The following is a 22996-nucleotide window of genomic DNA, read 5'->3' as shown; positions in this document are numbered from 1 at the left end:
GAGTTCCAGGACAGCCAGGACTGCACAGAGAAACCCTGTCTCGATTCTTGACTATGGATCCAAGGTCAGGGCAATCACAACAGCAAGACTGACCGAGGCATGATAGTCATACTAAGGCCAGCAATGCCTATAATAATGATGGTCTTTGCTATCTCATTGAGCATCTCAGACACTTGTGTATTATTTACTGTACTTGAAAGATCACTCCAGTAATGGTGGTCTCATCTCTTACTTTTACCAGCTAAAAAGAGAAGCATTTAGAACTAAGAGCCATTGTTGAACTCATGAGAAGTCTCTTCAGTCTAGCAGTAGGAAACACTTTTGATTTCCCAGGAAAGGGAGTAAGGACTGTAGTTTTCTTTGTGGACAAAGTCATCTGCTCTAGCTTGATCCACCCTCTTGCCCCACTGGATGCCTGGATAAATGCTCTCTATTTTGTAATGATAATTCCTCTTCTTGCTTTATTTTTTTTTTTCTGTGTTCTAAACCAGCATATCCCAAGATAGAAAGATAGGAAGGAAAAAGATTCTAGATTGAAATTTTACTACCAAAAGTAAAGAGAGATTTTTGTTTAGAATCTAAAATATTTTACTCAATTTCTTTGTCACTTTGGGCTATGGGGTCCTTCAGATAACCAGTGCTGGAACACTAGGGTGGTGCAAGGTCACCTTGCTCTTTACTCTCTGAGTAGCTTGAGTGTCGGGGACTGGGCCATTGTAACTGACACTGCACATTATCTTGCCTTGAAGCATTTAGGAGTAAGAGCTTGAAAGCTGCCAAAGCCACAGTGATTTCTATAGTAAGAGTAAGAGTGTTTGGAGTAGATTTAATGTCAGCAATAACACAAATCTCTCCCACAGCACCAGTGAGGAGAGTTAGCTGATGATATAGAGAATTTATGACCTGAGGGACCATTTATGTCAAATAAAATTAGAAAACTCAGGCACCACTTTGGGGGTTTTGGAAAACTTTACTGTTCGATTCTAATGTCGAACACCTGAAATAAAGAAAGTGTCATTTCACAAAGTAACAATGGCTGAATGTGTACCCGTGAACTGGAGCCAGGAAAAAAGAACATTGAAAGCAGAAAAGTCACCCTGTGGGACTGTGAATTCAGATTCTTACTTGTGGAATAGTCACATGCCCACCTGGATCTATAACTCTGTAGTCATCCTTTGAGGTCAACACTTCTTCCTGCCTGTGATGGTGATATACAGTGTTAGATGTTATTAACTGAGCATTTACCACTCTGCCGAGGACCGTGATTTCCATGCTGCATTACCTTCTTCTGATCTCCACCGTTATTTTATCAGGTCCAATTTCTCTTTCACAGATGATAAAGCAGCAGATTATACAGGTACCTGGCTCAAGGTCATGGATGAATTTAAGGACCAGGAGAAGAAATAGTTTCCAAGTATTTTTCCTAAAGTTCAATGAGATACCTCCAGAAATTGTTAGGAGGTAAATTTCTTGGTGGTATGCTTGGAGAATAGTTGGTAACTATAGTGTGGAAAGCAAGCAGGAAGGAGATGATACCCACTAGGAAGCCAAATGGCATGAAAGGTGCAACTGGAGCTACTCAGCATAGTTAAGGTGGGAAGAAAGATGCTGGGGAAGATGGCATGTTTCCTTGAGACTTGGGAAGGTGTTATGTCTAAAGAAGCAGAGATGAAAGCTGAAGCAGGCCAAAACTTTGGGAAGAAGTTGATCATTATGCAGAGCAGAGGTGACAGTTTTCTAGCTTGGAGCATGAGGCAGCTGATAAGCAGAAGGCTGGTCTGGATGGTTCATGATGCCTGTTCCTCAATCCTTGATTTGAATGCATTTGCCAGCTCATGATTGGGGCCTGGGAAACTAGGTAGTGCCTGGAAATGGGGCTCTATGGCTACTCTTCAGGATTAGCCTCACGTTTATGCTTTTGTCAGACTACCAGAGAATCCCAGTCATCCGTCTTCCCAGGAAGCCGGTCTCTGCATTTGCAGAAAGCAACATCAACTTTTAATCAACCTACTATTTTTTCATGAGTTTGAGAGTTCTGACATGGCATTTAATAGATTCTAGAGATCTCAGTATGAGGTTTTCTAGAACAGTAGTATACTCAATTAAGTCGTGAGAAGATACCAGGAAGGACTAAAATGCACCTGATTTATTACAGGAAGGGTAGTTTTCCTCATGAACTCCGAGTGTCAAGAAAGTGTATATGAACCACGAACACTCGTACATGTGTATGCTGAAGTACAATCTGTTAGAGAACTATATAAGGACTTAGAGAATAGATGCTGTGCACACATTTAAGATTTTCAACATTTATTGATGACTTTTCTTTGAGAATTTCATGAGTAGTCAATGCATTGTCACCATTTCAACCACTCATGTCACCTCTAGATCCTCCCAGAGTCTACCCACCAGCACCCTAGTAACATGTATCTTTTTCTCCATAAACTTCTCTAATGTATTACATCTGGCCACAGTTTTCCATTTCTCTACTTTCCCCAGCCCCTCTCTCCCCTTCCCCCTCCCCTAGATCCACTCCTCCTCAGGTTCCCTTCAGAAAAGGGCACAACCCTGGGCAGGCACCCACTGAGTCCAATCAGAGCTCTCTGTCTACATGAGCGTGGATTAGGCCCATCCACTGAGCGTGGGGAACTTACCAGGGGCCACTACCCTGAGGAAACCTGATCATCCCTGCCCAGGCAGCCTTCAACTACCCAGCCAGGGGTGTTGCCTTGGGTCCCCTCCCAACTTTTTTCTTGGTTCACAAAAATTTTAAGACCTAGAAAGCTAAACAAACAAACAAACAAGCAAACAAACAAAAAACCCCAACTCACATGAAGTAACTGAGACCCCAAATATTGCATGTTTTCTCTTATATTGGGGTATCAGCTTTTAAGCTTCTGATATGTGTCCTACCATCTATATAGTCACAGAGGTTAGGTAATTAGTACTGGACTGTGGTAAAGGGAGGATTTCTCAAAGGAAGGAAAATAGAATGCAATGTTATGGAGAGATGAAGGAGGAAACTAGGGTAGGGGGATTAAGTGGGGGAGGGTGATGGCAGGAGCAGGGTAAAGGAGGGAATGTAGGGAAGGACAACTAAGTGTAAAGGCCTTTTGAAAAGCCAGCACCTGAAGAGACCACCTCCAGTAAATAATTATCACCCCTAGTGGAGGGATGGGGCCACCCACCTACCTTCAAAAATTTTGACTCAGAATTGTCCCTGTTGGAAATGTAGGGACAAAAATGGAGCAGAGACTGAAGAAAAGGCCCTCCAGTGACTGGCCCAACTTGGAATCCATCCCATGCGCAGGCATTAAACCTTGACACTCTTACTGATTCCATGTTGTACTAGCAGACAGCAGCCTAGCATGGGTGTCTGTTGGGAGGCTTTACCGGCAGCTGACTGAGACAGATGCAGGCGCTCACAACCAATCATTGGACTGAGCTTGGCGACCCCTATAGAAGAGTTAGGGGAAGGATTGAAGGAGCTGAAGATGGCAACACCATAGAAGAACCAACAGTGTCAACTAACCTGGATTCCTGGGAACTCCCAAATACCAAGCCATCAACCAAGGAGCATACACAGGCTAGTCCATGGCTCCTGGCACATGTGTAGTAGAGGACTTCCTAGTCCTGTGGAGACTTGATGCCGCAGGGAAGGGGGATGCTGTCGAGGGTGAGTGGGGACTGGGGGGGAGGGGGGTGGGCTGGTGGATGGGTTGGGGAGCACCCTCATAGTCAAAAGAGAGGGAGAATGGAATGAAGAACTCTGGGAGGGGGAACCAGAAATGTGGGCAACATTTGGAATGTAAATAAATAAAATAATTATAGCCCACGAGTATGTCACCAATTACTGCAGACCAAAAATTGCCTGAACTAATGCCGAGTATATTTAGGGTAGGTGTGGCAATACCAAGGGGATGAGCCCCGTCTCTCACCTTTCACGAAAGTAAAATCAGAATCGATGGATCAGAGGCCTGGGTATTAACCCTAAAACTCTGAAAGTACCAGAAGACGTCACTGGGCAGCACCACGGGTACAGCAAGGACATTCTGAAAGGGTCCTAGTCATGTAGAAAATCATTCCAGGAAGTGACAATATAATCCTGCAAAACTGAAAAGCTTCATCATAGCAAGAAAACGATGAGGAGAGCGGAGAGAGCGGAGAGAGCGGAGAGACAGCCCACACTGTGAGGGACTCTCTGCCAACCATACACCCCGTAGGGGATTAATATCTAGAATCTATAAATAATTATAAAAATACAAATTACCGATTAATTAGCAAGCCATCACAGATGTGGCCACCCATGCCTATAACCTGAGCACTTGGAAGGTAGAGTCAGGAAGGCCAATGTTATTTAAGGTTGTCTTTGGCTACATAGCATGTTTGAGATGGACATGACCTACATAGCACCCAGCCTCTAATAAAATATAAAGTAAAATAAACAATAATGGCTAATAAATTGAAGAAAATTCTCATAGGAAACAGTATGAATAACCAATAAATACTTTTAAAAATGACCAAGCCATCAGGAAGGTGCATATTAAAACTATGTGGAGATTCCATCTCACTCGAGTCAGAATGGTTCTAATCAAGAAAAACAATGTCGGTACCACTGTGGATGCCTTAGTGGCAGTTATACCAGCTGCCCTTCCAAAGGACCCGGCTTCAGTTCCCAGCACCCATGTGGTGGCTTACAAGTGTCTGTAACTCTAGTTCTAGGGCATCTGACAACCTATCCTGGCTTCTTTGGGCCCTTGGCAGTCATGTGATACATAGACATGCATGCAGGTAAAACCGCTATACACATCAGATAAAATATAATAAAACAAAAGTATACTGAAATAGTTTGCGCTTAAAAGAGAAAGCCAATGGTAATACGTGCTGCCAAAAATGTGCTAAAATAAGAGCACTCTTTTACTTCTTGTTGAGAACACGAACTTCTGAAGTTCATAAGAAATCAGTATGGATACTCCTCCAAACTAGAAAAGGACAAGTGCCACCTGATTTGACTCTCCTGTTCCTGTGTGTACACCAAAGGATCTCAAATTAGTGCCACAGAGGTGCTGGCATAACCACACGCATGTTACACTATTTACAATGGCCAAAATGCAGAGTTCGGTGAGATGTCCATCTTCAGATGAATGAATAAGATAATGTGGTACTTACATAATTGCATTTTATTCCACTATTTAAACATTATGACATTTGCAGAAAAGAGCAGGTGAGGAGGGTGCGGATTTCTGGCTTAGCTCAGGGAGGAGTGTCCGAGAGTGTGGAGGGGCCTTCTGTGGGAGATTTAGGCAGTGCATCTCTGTATGGCGAAGGCTTCTCCCCGCGTTGGTTCGTGATGAGAGAGACAGTCCTTGCTTGCTTGTTCAATCTGTTTATTCATTGTTCATCATGGAAAATGGGTGCACACAGCTTACTCTGGCTGGACCAGAGATTAAATACCTTTTGCAGGAAGGAATGTCAGGGAAGGGAAGCTTATTGGCTAAACCCTCAGGGCTGGCCCATCCAGACACCTCATTAGCATGGAGAACTCTGTGTACTGTGTTCCTGACTAGTGGTCACGATCTTCATGTGGGGTGTTGTGGCCACATGTTCCAGGACAGGAACCAGGTCAGGAACAGATGAAATGCCTTGCTTACCAGTCTCAGGTATAAGAGTGCCAGGGTCTCTGAATCCACCCAACTTTCCCAGTTTTTGTATGGTGACACGGTTCCACTTGCCCAGCATTCATCTACCATGGCAGTAAAGTGACAATGTTGGGGACTGCTGTCATAATGTTGTTCAACTCAGTGTCTTACCATTTACTCTAAGACCCTAGCACACAGAATTCCCTGTATTTGAGATGCATTTTCTTACCTCAATACATCCAGTGTGGAAACTCCCTTATAGACAGGCACAGATGTTTGTCCTTCCAGATTCTAGACTGTGGAAGTTGACGATATTAACCAATACAGTCTCATATCTACTTGTTTAACTCTCATATCTACTCATTGTTAACTCTCATATCTACTCACTGTGCTGGTTACCCGATGCCAGGGCAATGCCATGTGACATTGTCAGAGCATCAGTGTCAGTACCAGTGTGCAGGCCCTGGGTCCCAAGAGATTATTTTATGAAAACTTCATTAGGAGGGATGGGAGGAAGGTATCTAGAGGTCCTGGGAGACTGATGTAGAAAGATAGTGCTGTTGTCCGTATTGGGTGTCCACAGAGAGGGCAGCTGAAACTCTGAAACTCTCTCATGGACTAGACTGACCTGCATAGTTTTGGGGTCATGGGACAAAGCAAACGTGCAGGTCTGTATACCACACGTCTAAATTTTTGTAAGTGATGGGGCAGACAGATCAACACGTTAAATAAAAGATGCTTCATCATCATTCCTTGACAAAATGATCCTTAGAATGTCACATTTGGAAAGTGTGCCCCGAGCTATGGTTTTTATATGATTAATGGTGACAAATATGACGGAGCCTCATGATTATTTCATGTCTGGGTGTCCTAGTGACAGGCTGGTGGCACATGACAAGTCCTAGAAGACATATGTGACTCTCACATTTGCTATGTGTCTATGCATTTTTCTTGACCTACATTAATCAGAAATTTGAACTATTTTTCCCAACAAAGATTTTCTTTTTTTGCAAAGCTTGTATTCTTTTGAGAACAATATTGCAAAGAGTTAAATATTGTAATTGAGCTCTGTGTTCACAGTCTGAAGATATCTTGCTTAAAATGTAAATGAAGATTATAAACTAGAAAATTTTAATTATTTAGAATTTTAAATAAGTCATATCATAGAACAATTCAAAATTACCCATTAAATTAAATGCAAAGAATAAATCACAGACAAAGAAAATTAAACAAACCAAGTACAATTACTTCAATAAAACTGAACTTAGAAAACTTAATGTTTTGATAAACTTGTACTTAATGGCTTAAAAATTCAGACCTATATGAAATTCCATGAGTAGTTTTAAAACTGTTTAAAATTTTATGTTTAAATGGTTTAAGTAATTTAAATATTCTCTTACTGCATGGTAGCCAAACCATGCCCAACGTATGTTTTAAGCAATGAACAGGGACATGGCTTTCCATCTCTGTCAGAATATTCCCACTCCACCAGACAGTATCGCATGCTTGTGCCATATGGAGGTGACAGTTTACAGTGTTACTCCCCCCCACCCCCATTTTGCTGGTGATTTTGTTGCTTCCCTTCTCTCTAAACCTCGAAATTTTATCTGCCTTACACGGGAGCAGAGGCATGGCCCAGTAGCCATCATGGTGTTCAAATGATATTAAGGCATGTTTTAAGATCTTTGGAGAATACATATGGAGAGGGTGGGGCAGGAACAGGATGGAGGGCTTACCATGTGTACTATTGGCCTTTGAGGTTTTGAGATACAGGGCCTGGGGTAGGGGTTCATCCTAGCTCCTGTCGCATTGACAGCACATACATCCTGGAATAGCACCTGACCAGAGCATCGCTCTCCCTCTCCCTCTCCAGGTTTTCTGTTCAGTGATGGTGATTAGCAGGACCAGGAGGATTCTGCTGCATTTCTACCAAAGAAGTCAACCTGAAAGATGGATGGCGACTAGTCGTGAAACGTGAGTGTTAGTGACGTCCTTTAACAAAATGTTAGGACTAGGAATTCTTCCTGAGTGTTTTGTGCTAAGTCAGTGTTATATTACTGTGAAGAGACTCCATAACCACAGCAGCTCTTATAAAGAAAGCATTTAATTGGGGCTGGCTTACGGTTTCAGAGGTTCAGGCCATTATCATGGAGAGAAGCATGTCAGTACACAGGCAGACACGGTGCTGGAGAAGGAGCTGAGAATTCTGCATCTAGTAGGTCTTGGGCTTCTAAAACCTCAAAGCCCACACTCACAGTGACTTCCTTCCCCTTCAACCCCTGACAAGGTCACACCCACTCCAACAAGGCCACAGCTCCTAGTCTCTATCAAATAGTACCACTCCCTAATGACCAAGCACTCAAATATTTGACCCCATGGGAGCTACTCCTATTCAAATCACCACAAACAGAAAATGGGTTGTCCGTTTCTTCAGCCAGGATGTTATGCACTCTTCTGCACGGAGGTCCCTCAAAGCCCAGAATTCTGACTGTCTCATATTTAAATTACCTTCCATTTCCAGTCACTGACCCGCAGCTGTTGTTCTAACTGTGAAAAAACAGGAGTAAATTACTACATGGACATATTAGTGTTTAGAGAACCAGGAGGGTTTGCTTGCCAAGCTGGTTAGACATAAACAGGAGACAAATTAAGTCCTGGATGCGTTTTTTTTTTTTTTTTCCTACACGGTGGAGGATGACTAATGTGAGCTGAGCACAAGGTCCAATCTGTGCTTGTTTTAACTGCATTTCTGCACTTTGTTATTCTTCTGTGGCACATATACAAGAGTCTCTTTCTGTTCTTGTCTGGCTGAATTGTTTTATGCTAATGATTTCAGATAAAGAATTTCTTAAAGGAGTCATCTCTGCTATGCAGAATATACCATTCAACTTACTGTGCCCGGAAGTCTTCCAAACAGAAGACAGGGATCAATTATCCATCAATAGAGAGATTTTTTTGAAAGCAACAATATGGTTTAGAAACTGCTTGAAAATTTCCGAATATCATTTTATAAATTATCTTTGTTAGAGATCTTAAAAAAAAAAAAAAAACAAAAGTGCTCAGTATTCTTTTTCTGCATGGAGAGAAAGCTTCAGAACTTTCCTAAGCGATCAATACTTCAGCTTTCTATTCTTCTCTCTTTTTAACCTGCTCAGAAAGATTCTTGGGATATGGAAGAGCCACTTGTGATTTTAATAGTCGGTGAAAGGAGTCTTAGAGATGATTATTCTGATAAACATAAAAACCTTTCATTTTGAATTAAGAAAGCAAACATTATCAGGATGAAGTGTCTTGATGGTCACAGCAAGCTCCATAATTCATAAAATGTGCTTTGTTTTTTAGACTTGGCAGTCTATATAATTGTAATTGTTTTCACTTATCATCAAGATTCAGGACTTGGGCGTTTAATTCTCTGCCTGAGATGACAACATCAGACAGATTTTCTTTCTCTCATTTTTTTTTTTTTTGGTTGTTTTTTGGTATCACTTTCTTTTTCAAGGAGGTACTGTATAATCACTGAACTCCTCTGTAATTACATGGCGAAGACTATGTAAATACGTAATTATGTTCATGCAGATTACTTGATAATTATACTTCCAGTTACTAAGTAATGAACTGAATAATCACCCTGCACCTTGCAGCTCGAAGATGTTCGGCTCAGGCTTTGTGTTAGGGAAGGAAGCTGGGAAATCGCTCCGTGGGTACACAGCACTCACATTCTTGGCGGTCATGGGCATGTGTTGTATGATGTGGTTATTTTTATCTTCTAAAATGAGCTAGTATTCCCTTTTGAAGAAGCATGTCCTCCTCTTTTGGGAAAGAGTGCTATGGTCTTGGAGGCAAGGCTGAACCTGAATTTTGTGAATGTCCCACAAGGATGCTAGAAAGGTCTCAGGATAGCCTTGCCAGGACAAAAATAAGATGAAGAAAAGAAAAACATGCATGTCAAGTTTTATCCGGGGGACACAAAACATATAATTATTAATCTTAGTCTAGAAGACAGATTGTGCAGCCAACAATGATGTTGGGCTTTCTGTTTAGTACCCATGTGTAATTAGCTCAGGTGCCTTCGTCTGTAGTGCATGTCTTTCTAAGGTTTCTTTCTAGAGTCACCTTTCCTTAGCCCCTCTGTGAGCTTCTCCTTCAGCACACACTTTACCACAATGCCTACGTTTTGCTGGAGTTGCTCTTTGCTCCATGTCTTTCCCACCAGCCTCTGGGACTGATGGCCCTTCATCTTGTGTTTGCCAGGCGCCATCCCAGGGCAGAGTATATGGAGTTCACTTATCTTCAGAGAATAAATTAATTGAAAGAGAGACATTTAATTTCCTAGTTAAGGGTGAAGTTTGTGAGTTCCAAAATGATTACTCTGGGCTATTTGTGGGCCTAGTACTACATGGATGGGTGTTCAGTGATGGACATTTGCAAAAATCCCACAGGACTGCGCCCCAGGGACGAACAGAAGAAAGCAAATGAAAACCAACAGCAGCCACCTCGAGGCTTACTTCTCAGTGGTGTTTGTTGTGTTTGATTTTGGGAATCAATAAAATGTAGTTATTATATATAAATATTGCATATTTTAAAAAATCAACAAGTTAGCTACTCAGTCAACCAAATAATGAAATGACCAACTACCCAATCAAACAACTAAACAATCGATCAAACAAACAAGCCCCCAGACCATAGAAACAACTCCAATATTGATGAAGATCTATAGAGAAAGGAAGTTTCTCTGTATATCAATGATTGTAGAACTATGAGGTAGTAGAGCCACAATAGAAACCAATATGGTAGTCCTTTTCAAACCTCAACACAGAATGACCGAATGATCAAGATATATGTATGGGTATATTATATCCAAAGGATATGACATCAGTATATGGTACCAGTGTGTACTAACACTTACTGCTGGGCTAGTCACAATAACCAAGACGTGGATATGTATAGATGTACACCAGAGAATTGGTCAGCCATAAAGAGGAGTGAAACCTTGTCATTTGCAGGAGAATAGATGAAACTGTGGGACACTGTGTTGAACAAAACAAGCCAAGCATAGAAACACCAGCATTACATGTATTCTTCAGTGTGCAGACATTAAACAAACAAAAAAGATGATGTGAGAGCAGAAGCATGCTGTGTGGTGAAAAATAGTTGAAACTTGCATTTCTTTTGAGAGTTTCATATGCATTAAGAAGGAAATATGATTATATCGACTCCCTCATTTTGTAACTTCGCCTCAATCCTCCCAGAACATCTCCCATTTCTCTTCCCCACTCCTCCTCCTTTGACTCTTAGTTCCTTATGCTCTGTGTCTGACTAAGTCCAATTAGAGCTGCTTATACACATGGGTGTGGAGTCATCCTGCCAGAGCACCCTGTAGGCTCCTATCAACTGCCAGTGACACCTCAGATAGAGGTGAGCCCCACGAGCCCCTCCACAACCCATTCTGCGACTCTGGCTGGCTTGATCCCCCGCAGGCCCCGTGTAGGCAGCCACAGCTGCTGTTGAGCTCATGAGTGCATTAGGCACATCCTGTCTAGAAGGCAGAATTCCACAGCTCTTCTCTCTGTCCTCTGGCTCTTCTTTGCAGACCTTCTTTCACAGTGTTCCTTGGTGGGGCACTGATAAAGATGTCCCATTTAGGGCTGAAGACCCAAATTCAGAATGTTTAAAATTAAAATATAAAATAGCTGAAAGAAAATATACAGAGAAGATCACTGTTAGGATAAGAAATTGATTCCTACTAATTGTGACTGCAATAAATACGGGTATTTTATACTCTCACTTTCTGTCTTCCTCTCTCTGATTATTCCCCTCCCCCACTTAACTCTGAAACACTAGGGACCCAGGGCTGTGTGAATGATAGGCGAATGCTTATCCATTGAGCCATATTCTCCTGTGAATTTTTAACTTATGTTTCTGTTTAATAACTTTACCAGTGTTTATCTCTACGAACAAAGATGCAAGACTGAGAGTTCAGGAATTAGAAGTCTAATTGTGTTATTTGGTTCCTTTTACGCTATTCATCTCTCTTCATATTTATAATATTTGAGCTGTAGCTTATTAGTTTTTTAAAAGAAACTTAATCTATACACATTCATACGAAAAGATCACCAAGATGTATTGCAACTGTATAAAATCAAAAAACCTAAAATAGTTCATGTATGTATATCATATATGTATACACACACACACACACACACATATGTATATATACATTCCTTGTATTTATCAATGGACTTTGACCTAATTCCGGTCTATGACATCTGTTTTTGTACAAACTGTATCTGGCCAGTATGTCCCTCAGCAGAGTCACAGAGGTCAATAGGTAGAAGGAAGAGCCCTGGGTTCTGGGTGAAAAGTTGATGATCATGAGTGTTAAACAGGGGGTGAGTCCACACCGTGGCTTTTTAAACACACTGTCTTCATCCTAACCATTGCTGTGGTTTTCAAGCAGCGTGCTTCGTGGCATTAGTGATCATCTTCCCCTGGTGTGCCGCTGCCAGTGTGCCCTGAGGTAGATAGCAGACCAGAGCCCACTCCGACTCTGAGCCACAGCTCATTTAGAATGGGGATGTAGCACACAGATAGACTTGGGCACTTTTACAGACGTGATAAGCCTCTTATCTCCATTACTGGGGATGTAAGCTTCTGTCTTAAAGTTAATTCTCCTGCCTGCTTCTGGGATGAAAAGGGAATTCAGTCCTATAACAGATTCCTGACAAGTCCAGGTTATAAAAGCACTGACAAGAAAAGATCTTCATCCCCGTAATCCACACTTACGGGCTATAAAGCGGTCAGCGGCGATGGTCTTCCCTGCTGAATGTGCCAGCAGTGGCCCTCACCTGTGACCATCCCTGTGGTTCCAGGTGGCTAGTCATCTTCCGGGAGGCGAATTGCTTTGTATCAAACTCTAAGGTAAAAATATTATTCTTGTCCTTGGCTAAAACCTCACTGGCACTTCTGTAGAACCAGTACACTGTGCTAGTATTTAGGGGACAATGTCAAACTGTGGAGCTCAATCTATGCTTCTGCCCTTGGTTGTCAGAGCGGTTAAATGGAGACTCACTTGTAGATCTCTGTCTCTGCTCTGTCCCTTCACCTGACTTTCCACCTCGTCTTTCTCAAAGCAAGAGGCAAGGGGCTAGTTTTGCCTATGACAATTTTTGTTGTCAGGCTGGTTGGGTCTTCAAATGCTGGAGGACAGAAAGAAGTTTCATTCTTTTCAGAGCTAATGATAAAAGCCCTGAGAATGTCCCTGAGATGATTCAAAACAGTTACAATGTTGAGTGCCCAGTCTAGTGGTGGCCTGTCCTTTGCTCATTCAAATGCCCAGAGTCAATAACCTGTGTAGCATCAATCCATGACTGGGACATGGAGTACTGCAGCACCCTGCAGACCCTTGGGAAAGGTGGGGGATCTCCTAGGATACTAATACCCTTAGTTATAATCAGGGATCTACTATAGGCCTCAGTGAACTAGGAAATTCCCAGAAACATTAACAGAATGTATATTTGATTGTGAGTGGCTCTTTGGGGGTTGGGGGAGGGGAAGATCCCTGGCTTTAAATAGATGTTCTAGAATAGTTCAAAAGCATTCTGCAGCTTTTCTGTCTCATGTTTTACTTCTGATGAGCTTAACTAACAAACTTTAAATGCCCGGACAAGATCCTAGACATGTATAAGTTATTAGTACTTAGGTAGAAATAGCTGTGTCTGCATATATTTGCTTGCATGCATGTGTATGTGCACATATGTATCTATGTGTGCATGTTTGTATGTGTGTGAATGTCTATGTGCATGTTTGTGTATGTGTACATGCATGTGTATGTCTGTATATGAGTGTGTGTACGTAGTTACCAGTATGAGAACATTGTTTCCTTTTTGCACACAGTTTGGCTGTGCACACTGAGTGCCACAGCCTCTTATACTATCTATTTAATGCTATTACTTAACTGACCAACTACTACTATTAACTACTGACAACTATTCCCTATTCTCATAGAGAATAGACAAGAAAAAAAAAACTGTGTTGACACTCAGAAGAGTATTTGAATATAAATCATGTGTTTGAATAAAAACCACATTTCTCGTTATTACAAAACAAACATGTGGTTTATGACAGTCATTTCTATTTGCTTTCCATATTGTAAAAATCTTTTCATTGTAGAAATTTGTAACTTCACTTTCATAAAAGCAACAAAAAGCCCATTCACCTCCATGCCAGCTAGTTGATACTTGCTCAATGGGTTGAGTAAGCCATTGGTGGCACATGATGACTTTGCACTTACTAATTTCAGGGTAAGCAGGACCACAAAGCTGCACCAGTCTGGACAGCCCTGTCCTGATACACTGTCGTGATAAATAGTTCCAACACCTGCTCCTAAAGCATGAGTGGTTGATTTCTTTTTCCTCCTCACACTAGAATGAGAACATGATGTCAGCGTGAACCTTGTTACGAGTTACTTTCGAACAGAGATACTGCTTGTGTAGGCTCCACCATCTAGGAGACTGTCTATCACAGAGACGTCACACATGACAGCTGAAGGGAACCAGTACGCTATACTCCATGGTTCCTGTATTCAACTGCGTCATGCTGCCTCTTCTCAGTTGATGAGCAGATTCATAAAGATGTCACTGTGGGAAAGTCTGCACCTCTCCAGTGGGGATCTGGGATGTGCAGTGATACAGAGGAGGCCTCCCTTTGTGTATTTTAGAAGTGTAACAGCTACAGGTGAGAGAATTTAAATAACAGGGAAGTCCTAGCTCCATCTTGTTACCATGGTAAAAAACATGGCTGTGCTGCCTAGTTCAATCATTTGTGAAGAGAGAACTTTGAGGAATGCCCCCATAAGTTGATCTGGGGTGAATTTTCTTGTTTAATTATTGATGTGAGGTGACCTGGATTACAATGGGCAGTACCACTTTTAGACTGGTGGACCTGGGCACTGTAAGAAAGAGACCAAGAAGGCCACAAGGAACATACCTAGAGTCAGGAACTGGTGCAGAGGCCATGGAGGGCAGCAGCACCCTCCATGGTCTCTGAACCAGTTCCTGACTCTAGGTTCCTGCCTCCAGGTGTCTTCCCTGACTACCCTGGATGATGAACTATAAGTTACATGATGAAATAAAACCTTTCCTTTTCAAGTTGCTTGTAGCCAAGTGTTTTATCACAACACTAGAAGCCATAACAAATGTCCAAACACAACTAAGCAGAGGAATGGTTTTATTTCAGCTTATGGTCAGTCTGTCATTGAAAGACACCAGGGCCAAGAAGTGCTTGCTGACAGGAGCCTGATATGGATGTCTCCTGAGAGTCTCTGTCAGAGCCTTACCAAAACAGACGCGGATGCTTACAGCCAACCATTGGACTGAGCACTGGGACCCCAATGGAAAAGTTAGAGCAAGGACTGAAGGAGCTGAAGGGGTTCACAACCTCATAGGAAGAACAACAATATCGACCAGTCAGTCCCCCACAGCTCCCAGGAACTAAACCACCAACCAAAGAGTACACATGGAGGGACCCATGGCTCCAGCGACATATGTAGCAGAGGATGGCCTTATTTGGCATCAGTGGGAGGGGAGGCCCTTGGTCCTGTGAAGGCTCTATGCCCTAGTATAGGTGAATGCTAGGATGGTGAGGTGGGAGTGGGTGAGTGGGTGAGGAAGCACCCTCATAGAAGCAGGGGGAAGAGGTATAGGATAGGGGGTATGTGGTGGGGCAACTGGGAAGGGGGATAACATTTGAAATGTAAATAAATAAAACAACCAATAATAATAATAATAATAATAATAATAATAATAATAATAATAATAATAAAAGGAAAGACACCAGGAGAAGAAAAAAAGGAAGAACTTGACGAAGAAAAAACCATGGGCAGAGATGCTTGCTGGCCGGTTCAAAGGCTCATGCTTAGGTGGCTTCGTTTTACAGTCCTGGACCACCTGCTCAGAAAACACAGTTGGCTTGCCCTCTTACCTCAATTCACACCCTCTCTCAAGGCGGTAGCTTACAGACGTGCGGTAGGCCAGTCTTATCTGTTCCGTCTCCCAGTTGAGACTTCCTTCTCAGATGACTTTAGGCTGTGTCTGGTAGACAGTTAAAGGTGAAGAGGACAGGGTGTGGAAGGTCAATTGCGGCAGCTTGAGGACCGTTTATGTAGGAAGAGAGATACTACTGTAATGTTAGAAAGTCATTGTTCAGAAATGTGAAAATACCATCCAGTGATCCAGAGACATTTAAGAGGCCCTTACGTTGTTCAGACTCTGAGTGGAGCAGCTAGTTTCTCAGCTCCAGAGCATGTTTTGAGACTTCCCTGGGAAATATGAATGAGTAATCCGTTTTTATTCTCAGCTCCTCCAAGGCAGCTCTGGAGCCGTGGGTTGCAGGCAGCTTACCTCAATGGAGTCGTGGTGTTCTTTCCCACAGGCGAGGTCACTGCGCTTAAGGAAGTCTTTTCACAGTGACAGCTGCAAGGCGTAGCTGCTGGTTTGTCTAGTGGTGAGCTAGACTCCCCAGACTCTGTCTTCTGTGTCGATGGGTGAACCCGATGCTCGGGGATACCATTTGGAGCTCACACGCATTTGCAACAGGTTGTGATGTGAAGGCAAATCTCCCCTATGGAATCTTGCATTCCTTAGATCGTGGTGCTTTATGGAAAGATGATTGAGCCTTCAGGACCTTGCTGGAGGAAGGGACCCATTGGGATCCCTCCTATATATTCACTGTCTCCTTCCTGAGTGTGGATCTAAGGTTCTGCTCCAGTCACCATGCCTTCTCTTCCTGCCGATGTAGCTTCTCTGCCATGTTGGACTGTACACCTCTGGAACTTTAATCCAAATGTGTCTTTGTAGGAGGATTGAGTCAGCATGTTCTGACTAGCGGCGGACAAGAAACACGCATGCACAGCAGGCACTTCCACATTTATTAAACTCGGAACCCACCGGACATGCAGAGAAGAACAAAGATAGAGCATGTGACCTGAACAGCCAACCAGTTGGTGCCAAATGCATGGGCTGAGCAGTTATGGACAGAGGGATGTGAGCAGAGGGGATAAAGGTACTCTCCACGGTAACAATAAACAAGTCTACCTCTGCCTCTCATCTGGCTCGCCACATCTGTGTAGTTGATTCCGTGCCATCTTCCCCTTTAGCCCCAAGGACCTTCTTGGGGGTCATGGGCTAGGGCAACACACCTTTTATCCTTTCGTTTGCTTTGTCAGGCATTTGTCACAGAAACCTCAAAGTATACAAAACACAGTCTTAGCCGTGCTTCTGAGAGCTCCAGACTTTCCTACTCTCATGGCACCCTAAGTATCCTAGAGCATCTTTGAAAGATTGCCTTTCTCAAAATAACCCTTGTCATGAGGCGCTTCATGAACATGTTATAAAATTAAGCAGCTTTGGGAAAGTATTTAAAGTTACTTGTAAATTATGTCCTTTATAAGAAATAAATTGTATCTATCTCATCTTTCTGGCATATCTCATGTTTTGCAAGGCTATATAGGCTTGCAAAATAAGATCTTGCCCTCTCTCTGTTTCTTATTTGTTTGTTTCAATAAGGAGGGTCTAGACATAGCATGGACTGGTTTGAAATTTGGTTTGTAAACCAGAATGGCTGCTAGTTCTCAGTCCCCTGCTTCACACTCCTGAAGTTAGGATCACAGACCACTGACCTAGTATGCTTAAGAGCCTGTTTGCTATATACAAACTGAGAAACCTTTCCTCAGAGTTACTGGTTGCTTAGTATAATAAAATTACCTTTGGCTTGAAAGGTAGGTTTAACATAGAATGAAAGAAGTTCCAGAAAACATCCCACATATGTACAAGTACACACACACACAACACCCTCTCATACCACACAACACATATGCACACATAAACATACAGGCACACAGGCACATAACACACACACACACACACACACACACACACACACACACACACAATCTTTCTTTAATTTTTACAAAAAAACATTTCAAGGCTTACTTGAAGCATGCATGTTATAGAGGTGAAGTAGACTAGAGAGAAAACATTTAAGCAAACATGTATTTGGATTATTTTTTTGAGTGAAAAAACATCAAATATGACTGTAATAGAGAATGATTTTTTTTTTTTTTTGTTCTCTTCACATTCTTTGTCCCAAAGTCTCTGTTAAGTCTTAGAACTTCCTGAGAGTTGATGGCCCCAAGTCTTTTCTGTAGTTCAGGGTCTTCAAAGAGCCTTACCTTGACCCTCACTGCCCAGAAGAGAAAAGAATAATTGCAAGCTTACTAGCCTGAAAAAGGAGGGTCCCAGTGCAGTCTACATTAGAAGCAAGACATTGCTGTTGGCACGCACTATGGGGTTATGCAGCTCAGACATACTGGTATATGAGGTTGCTCAGACATGGCTATCCTCTTGTGGAGCAGCTCAAGGGAAATTTGCCCTATTCCCCCGTCTCGTCTCCTGCACCGCCCCCCCCCCCCCATCATTCCTCAAAGCAGTGTTGCTGAAGGCAATTGGGAGAATTAAGAAAAAAAGTGGTTTTCTTTCTTTCTTTCTTTCTTTCTTTCTTTCTTTCTTTCTTTCTTTCTTTCTTTCTTGCTTTCTTGCTTGCTTGCTTTCTTGCTTTCTTGCTTTCTTGCTTTCTTGCTTGCTTGCTTTCTTGCTTTCTTTCTTTTAATGATTTTCTTATTGTATACTTGTTCCATAGCATCCAGACAAATACTGTAAGGTCAGGATTAGATAATAGTAAGAAAAAAAAGTGCTTTTAAACTTTAAAATACTAAATAGCAATTTACTGTTGATTTACTGTTTGATTTCTAGTTTGGGTTTTAAATCTCTTTAGAGGATATTCCCTTTGGTTGAGAGCAAAATGTATCTTCTACAATATGTATAAATGACTAACGAAGAAGCTCAAGTCTACTAGAGGAAGAAAAATTTACTGTACATGCGAAAACCACGTCTTTTGAGTTAATGCATCAAGAAATTTGGTTAGTACCGTGCTAAACAAACCCAAGTTCCCATATGCGTTATCTTCAGAGAAGGCAGCAGTTCACTAGGTGAACATCTGTGCTTTCGTCAGCGTTTGATGGTATCTTAAGATCAGCAGGAAGTTACAGATAAGTCGACCAAGTCTGAAAGAAGCAGAATGACCAGCAAAGATAGAGATGAATGTGCTGGCAGCAACTCCAGGCTACAGTTCTGTGTTCACCCTTGGTCCCCTTTTAGGAATGGGCTGAAGGACCACAAGGACCCAGAGACTGCATGTGTTTTGTTTCCTGTTGTGATTTAGCTCCTGCTGACACAGAGAACACAGCAGCGTGGCTCCCACTCCCTCCCCCTAATTGTATAGGCTGAAATGTCTTTGAGAGGAAAGATGTATTATCAGGAAAGGGCTTCTCTGAGGAGGTGCTGGGTCTGGCAGTTTTTTATCCCATCAGTGATTTTATCATCAACTTACTTAGTTGAAAGAGGCCTTTTATACTGTAAAGTCCAGGAAATCAGAAAAATCTCATCTGTCAATGAAACATATGAAATCCAGCCTGCCACTTCAAAACATCTCCACCCCTCCCAAAAAAGTAGATCAATTATATTTAAAGATGGGAAACAGCTTAACTTTAAGTCAACATCTGGCAGGGGTTTGGGCTTATCCTCCTCCTTTCTTGGACTGTCATGGCGTATCTCTTTCTCAGGTCACCTTATGCTCTCCCGTACAAGGGCCTCTGATATGTCTGAGCTAGATGTGGAGTCAAGATGGAGACCAAGAATGGATGAGAGGAGCTTATCTCTCTAAAACAAAAGAGCAGAAAGTTAGAAGCACTGGGGTCTCGTAGACTATGAAGGGGTGAGGGCTGGTAACACCAGAGACTTAGTGGCTGAGCCTGGACTTTGCAATGAGGGTTTTTCTGAAAGAGACCAAGTCTGAGTCTATGTCAAAGAAAGCAAAGATGGCCATCCTGCTAAGCTGAGAATCTTAAGGATGCCGAACCCTGCCCCTGGGTCTTTTCACACCTTGGATTAGGGAACGGACAGCTTGAGCATCTTAGAGGTAGTGGTAGATAGGAAAACAAGCGAAACCATCTGATGCTAATGTTCCTGTTGACCATGGTCTGGGAAGGGCATGTTAAAGGGCTTTGGCCTATTTTGCTTTGGGGTGCACTGTTTCTTGTCAGAATAAAACTAGCCAATTTTTAATATGTTTAATCCCAGTCAGCCCTCCAAACAGCTGAATGGTACCCAGGAGTGCCTAGTAGTCAGGGAAACTTCTGGAAAGTAGCTAATGACTGAAGAGCTTTCGAGGATTCATTGTCACAGTGTGGTAGGTCGGCCTGGCTAGGGACAGAATGAAGATCTCAGGCAGCCTTGGGTCTGTACAGCAATGGGTGTCTCTGAGGGGCTGATCCAACGCTCCACCCGATTCTGGAAGATCTCCAGCAGCCTCGGGTCTGTACAGCAATGGGTATCTCTGAGGGGCAATTCAATGTTCCACCCGAGTCTGTTCCAGAACAGAAAGAATAGCCCGGAGTAGACACTGTCATGACTGGAACACCAAAGACATTTTTTTCCCCTAGAATAACTAATGTAGTCCCAGAGAAGGATTTGTGTGGACTTTCTTTGGTGGCCCCCACCAATTGCTGTCATTATTTCGAGCACTGTAGGGATGAAACTTTACAAAGCAAGCTGAGCTGGTCCTCAAAGTGAACGATTATAATTAAAAGGAGACTGACTCAGGAATGAAGTAACAAATGTGTTTCCTGACTTCCAGCAACTGAAATGAGGCATACAAGAGAGATTCAATTTTATTTTATTTTATTATTTTTTATTTTTTTTAATTTTATTTAATTTTTTTTTTACAGTCCATATTTTATCCCCCTCCCAGTCCAGCCTCTGACTGTTCCTCATCCCATACCTCCTCCCCCTCCCTCCATCTCCATGAGGATGTCCCCACCCTCTCACTCCCCACCTCACCAAACCTGCCCACTCCAGTCTCTTGAGGGTTAGGTGCATTTTCCCTGACTGAATACAGACCCAGCAGTCCTCTGTTGTATATGTGTTGAGGGCCTCATATCAGCTGGTGTCAGCTGCCTGGTTGGTGGCTCAGTGTCTGAGAGATTTCAGGGGTCCAGGTTAATTGAGACTGCTGGTCATCCTACAGGGTTGCCTTCTTCCTCAGCTTCTTTCAGCTTTCCCCTAATTCATCCACAGGGGTCAGCAGCTTCTACTCATTAATTGGGTGTAAATATCTGGATCTGACTCTCTCAGCTGCTTGTTGGGTCTTTTGGAGGGCAGTCATGATAGGTCCCTTTTTGTGAGCACACCATAGCCTCAGTAATAGTGGCAGGCCAGATAGACTCCATTTTAAAGCACAAAACCTTAGTACTTTTTGTATATTATATTTACATGATCTTACACATGGACTCTGAATTTCGATGTTGAGCATAGTAGTCTGAATTGTGAGAGATACTTAGCCATTTCACAGATTGTATGGATAGATGGAGCTACCAGAATTTGGCTGTTTGTGACTTTCCTATGGCTTCAGTGAAATGTGATGCATACATGAGATTCATAGCCCAGGAATCTGGGAACTAAGGGACATATCATATGGGTTGTAGTTTACATTTGAACATGTACACATCAATTCTGTTAAAATCACTAACTAAGAAGTCTCAGATGATTTGTCTCCACACACAGCTTGTTAACATGAGTGCTTCCTGCAGAATGCCCGCTGCAGTTAGAGGTCACACCCAGACCACTTTGTCACTTTCCAGTCCCTCTGTCCCTCCAGTCACCTTCTGGATGGTATGTTAACAAATTCCAACTACTTCAGTTAAAGTGTATCAGGCTGAAGGAGTCATGATGATGAAGAACGACAAAAGAAATTATCTTGATTTCCAGTCTTCTTAAAATAGTCCAAATTCTTAGCTGAGAAAACGAGTAAATAGTCCTGGTGTGTGGAGGAGGAGACTGTGTGAGTGGCTTCTGATTGCTGTCAGGAAAGGACATCGCTGTCCTGGATCAACAGCGATCCTGTACAATGAGACTGTTGGCTCTGATGTAGCATGCCATCCTTCCCTTTAGCATCCTAAGCAGGACAGGTCTTAAAGCGAGGGTCACTTCTGCTTTTAGGAATCACGCCAGTGCTTAGGCTAACTACCCAGAGTTGGCCTAGAGAGATTAAGTCACTTTGTGCAATTGAATTAGGACTCCTATTGTGGGCAGAACAATCCCTTCAATCCTTTTAATCAGAAAGCCACTTTATGCATATTGGGATGATCTGTGCTTTCAACTATTGCTTCCAGAGGAAGAGGGGAAAAAAAGAAAGAAAGAAATATGAGTTGGCTTATCCATTCTGCATGGCGTGTGAGCTCTGCATTGGTATAAGTTATAATACCCTCCTTTCCAGCATGCCCCCGTCATCTGTATCACTCAGAAGCAAGGCTAGCCCAGTCAGCCAAAGTGAAAGTATGCAGATTAGCGAGAGATTTTTAAAAGCCCCAGAGATGTGTGATTAATCCTTTGAAAGTGTGATCCCTTCTGATATGGCAGCTGGACTCCCAGGGGAAGTCACACAGGGTCTGCACATTTGATAAGGATGTGCAAGGTAGACGGCAATGAACTTAATGAGCCAGAAATTATTATTAGAGGAAATTAATACCATCTTCAGGAAATCTGTGGCACTTACCATGTACCGTAAGGCGGCAAGGCTTCCTTTAAATCACTCTGCCTTTCGTCTTAAGTGTATACACTAGCGTTTGTACTTCACCGTATGAAGATGAAATGTTTGGCCCTGGTAAGAGAAGGGGTGTCAGGTCTGGAACTCAAGCTCCCCGCGACTTCAAGGTGGGTTTCCGAAAGGTCTGTATGCTCTTTTGTTGTTCTTCTCACCACCGGTGTTCTTTTAATCTGCAAGCTGTACTTTTAACGACTTCCGAGCATCCTTCCACGATGGCCTCTCAGCGAGAGAGGAATGTCCCCATTGCTGTGCTCTGCATCTCTACTGGAACATAGCATGACACAAATAGTCCCCAGAGCCTACTTACCCCAGACGCACTCTGGTAGGGCGCTGGTGCTTGCTAGAGATGATGAGGGTACTTGTCCCTGTCAATCGCTCTGGGACTTCCGCGTACCTAGAAATAGAGTGAGTGGCTTCAGGGTCAGGTGTGCTGGCGAGGTAGGCCACAGTCCTAGTCCTAGCATGCTTTCTTCTTCTTCTTCTTCTTTTTTTTTTTTTTCATTATTTTTTAAATTATTATTATTTTCTTATTTACATTTCAAATGCTATCCCGAAAGTTCCCTATACCCCCCCGCCCCGCCTCTGCTCCCCTACCCACCCACTCCCACTACTTGGCCCAGGCCTTCCCCTGTGCTGGGTCATAT

At 42.7% G+C, this 22996-nt stretch overlaps 1 long non-coding RNA gene across 1 annotated transcript in view; it reads left to right on the top strand.

The window, feature by feature from the left end:
• LOC110337170 overlaps nt 1–22996 on the top strand; it is a 406848-nt gene that overhangs the window by 84837 nt on the left and 299015 nt on the right. The gene's annotated exons all lie outside the window — the stretch shown is intronic.

The sequence above is a fragment of the Mus pahari genome, chromosome 19 (assembly GCF_900095145.1).
Source record: "Mus pahari chromosome 19, PAHARI_EIJ_v1.1, whole genome shotgun sequence".
Taxonomy (NCBI): domain Eukaryota; kingdom Metazoa; phylum Chordata; class Mammalia; order Rodentia; family Muridae; genus Mus; species Mus pahari.
This window is presented reverse-complemented; position numbering and strand designations above follow the sequence as displayed.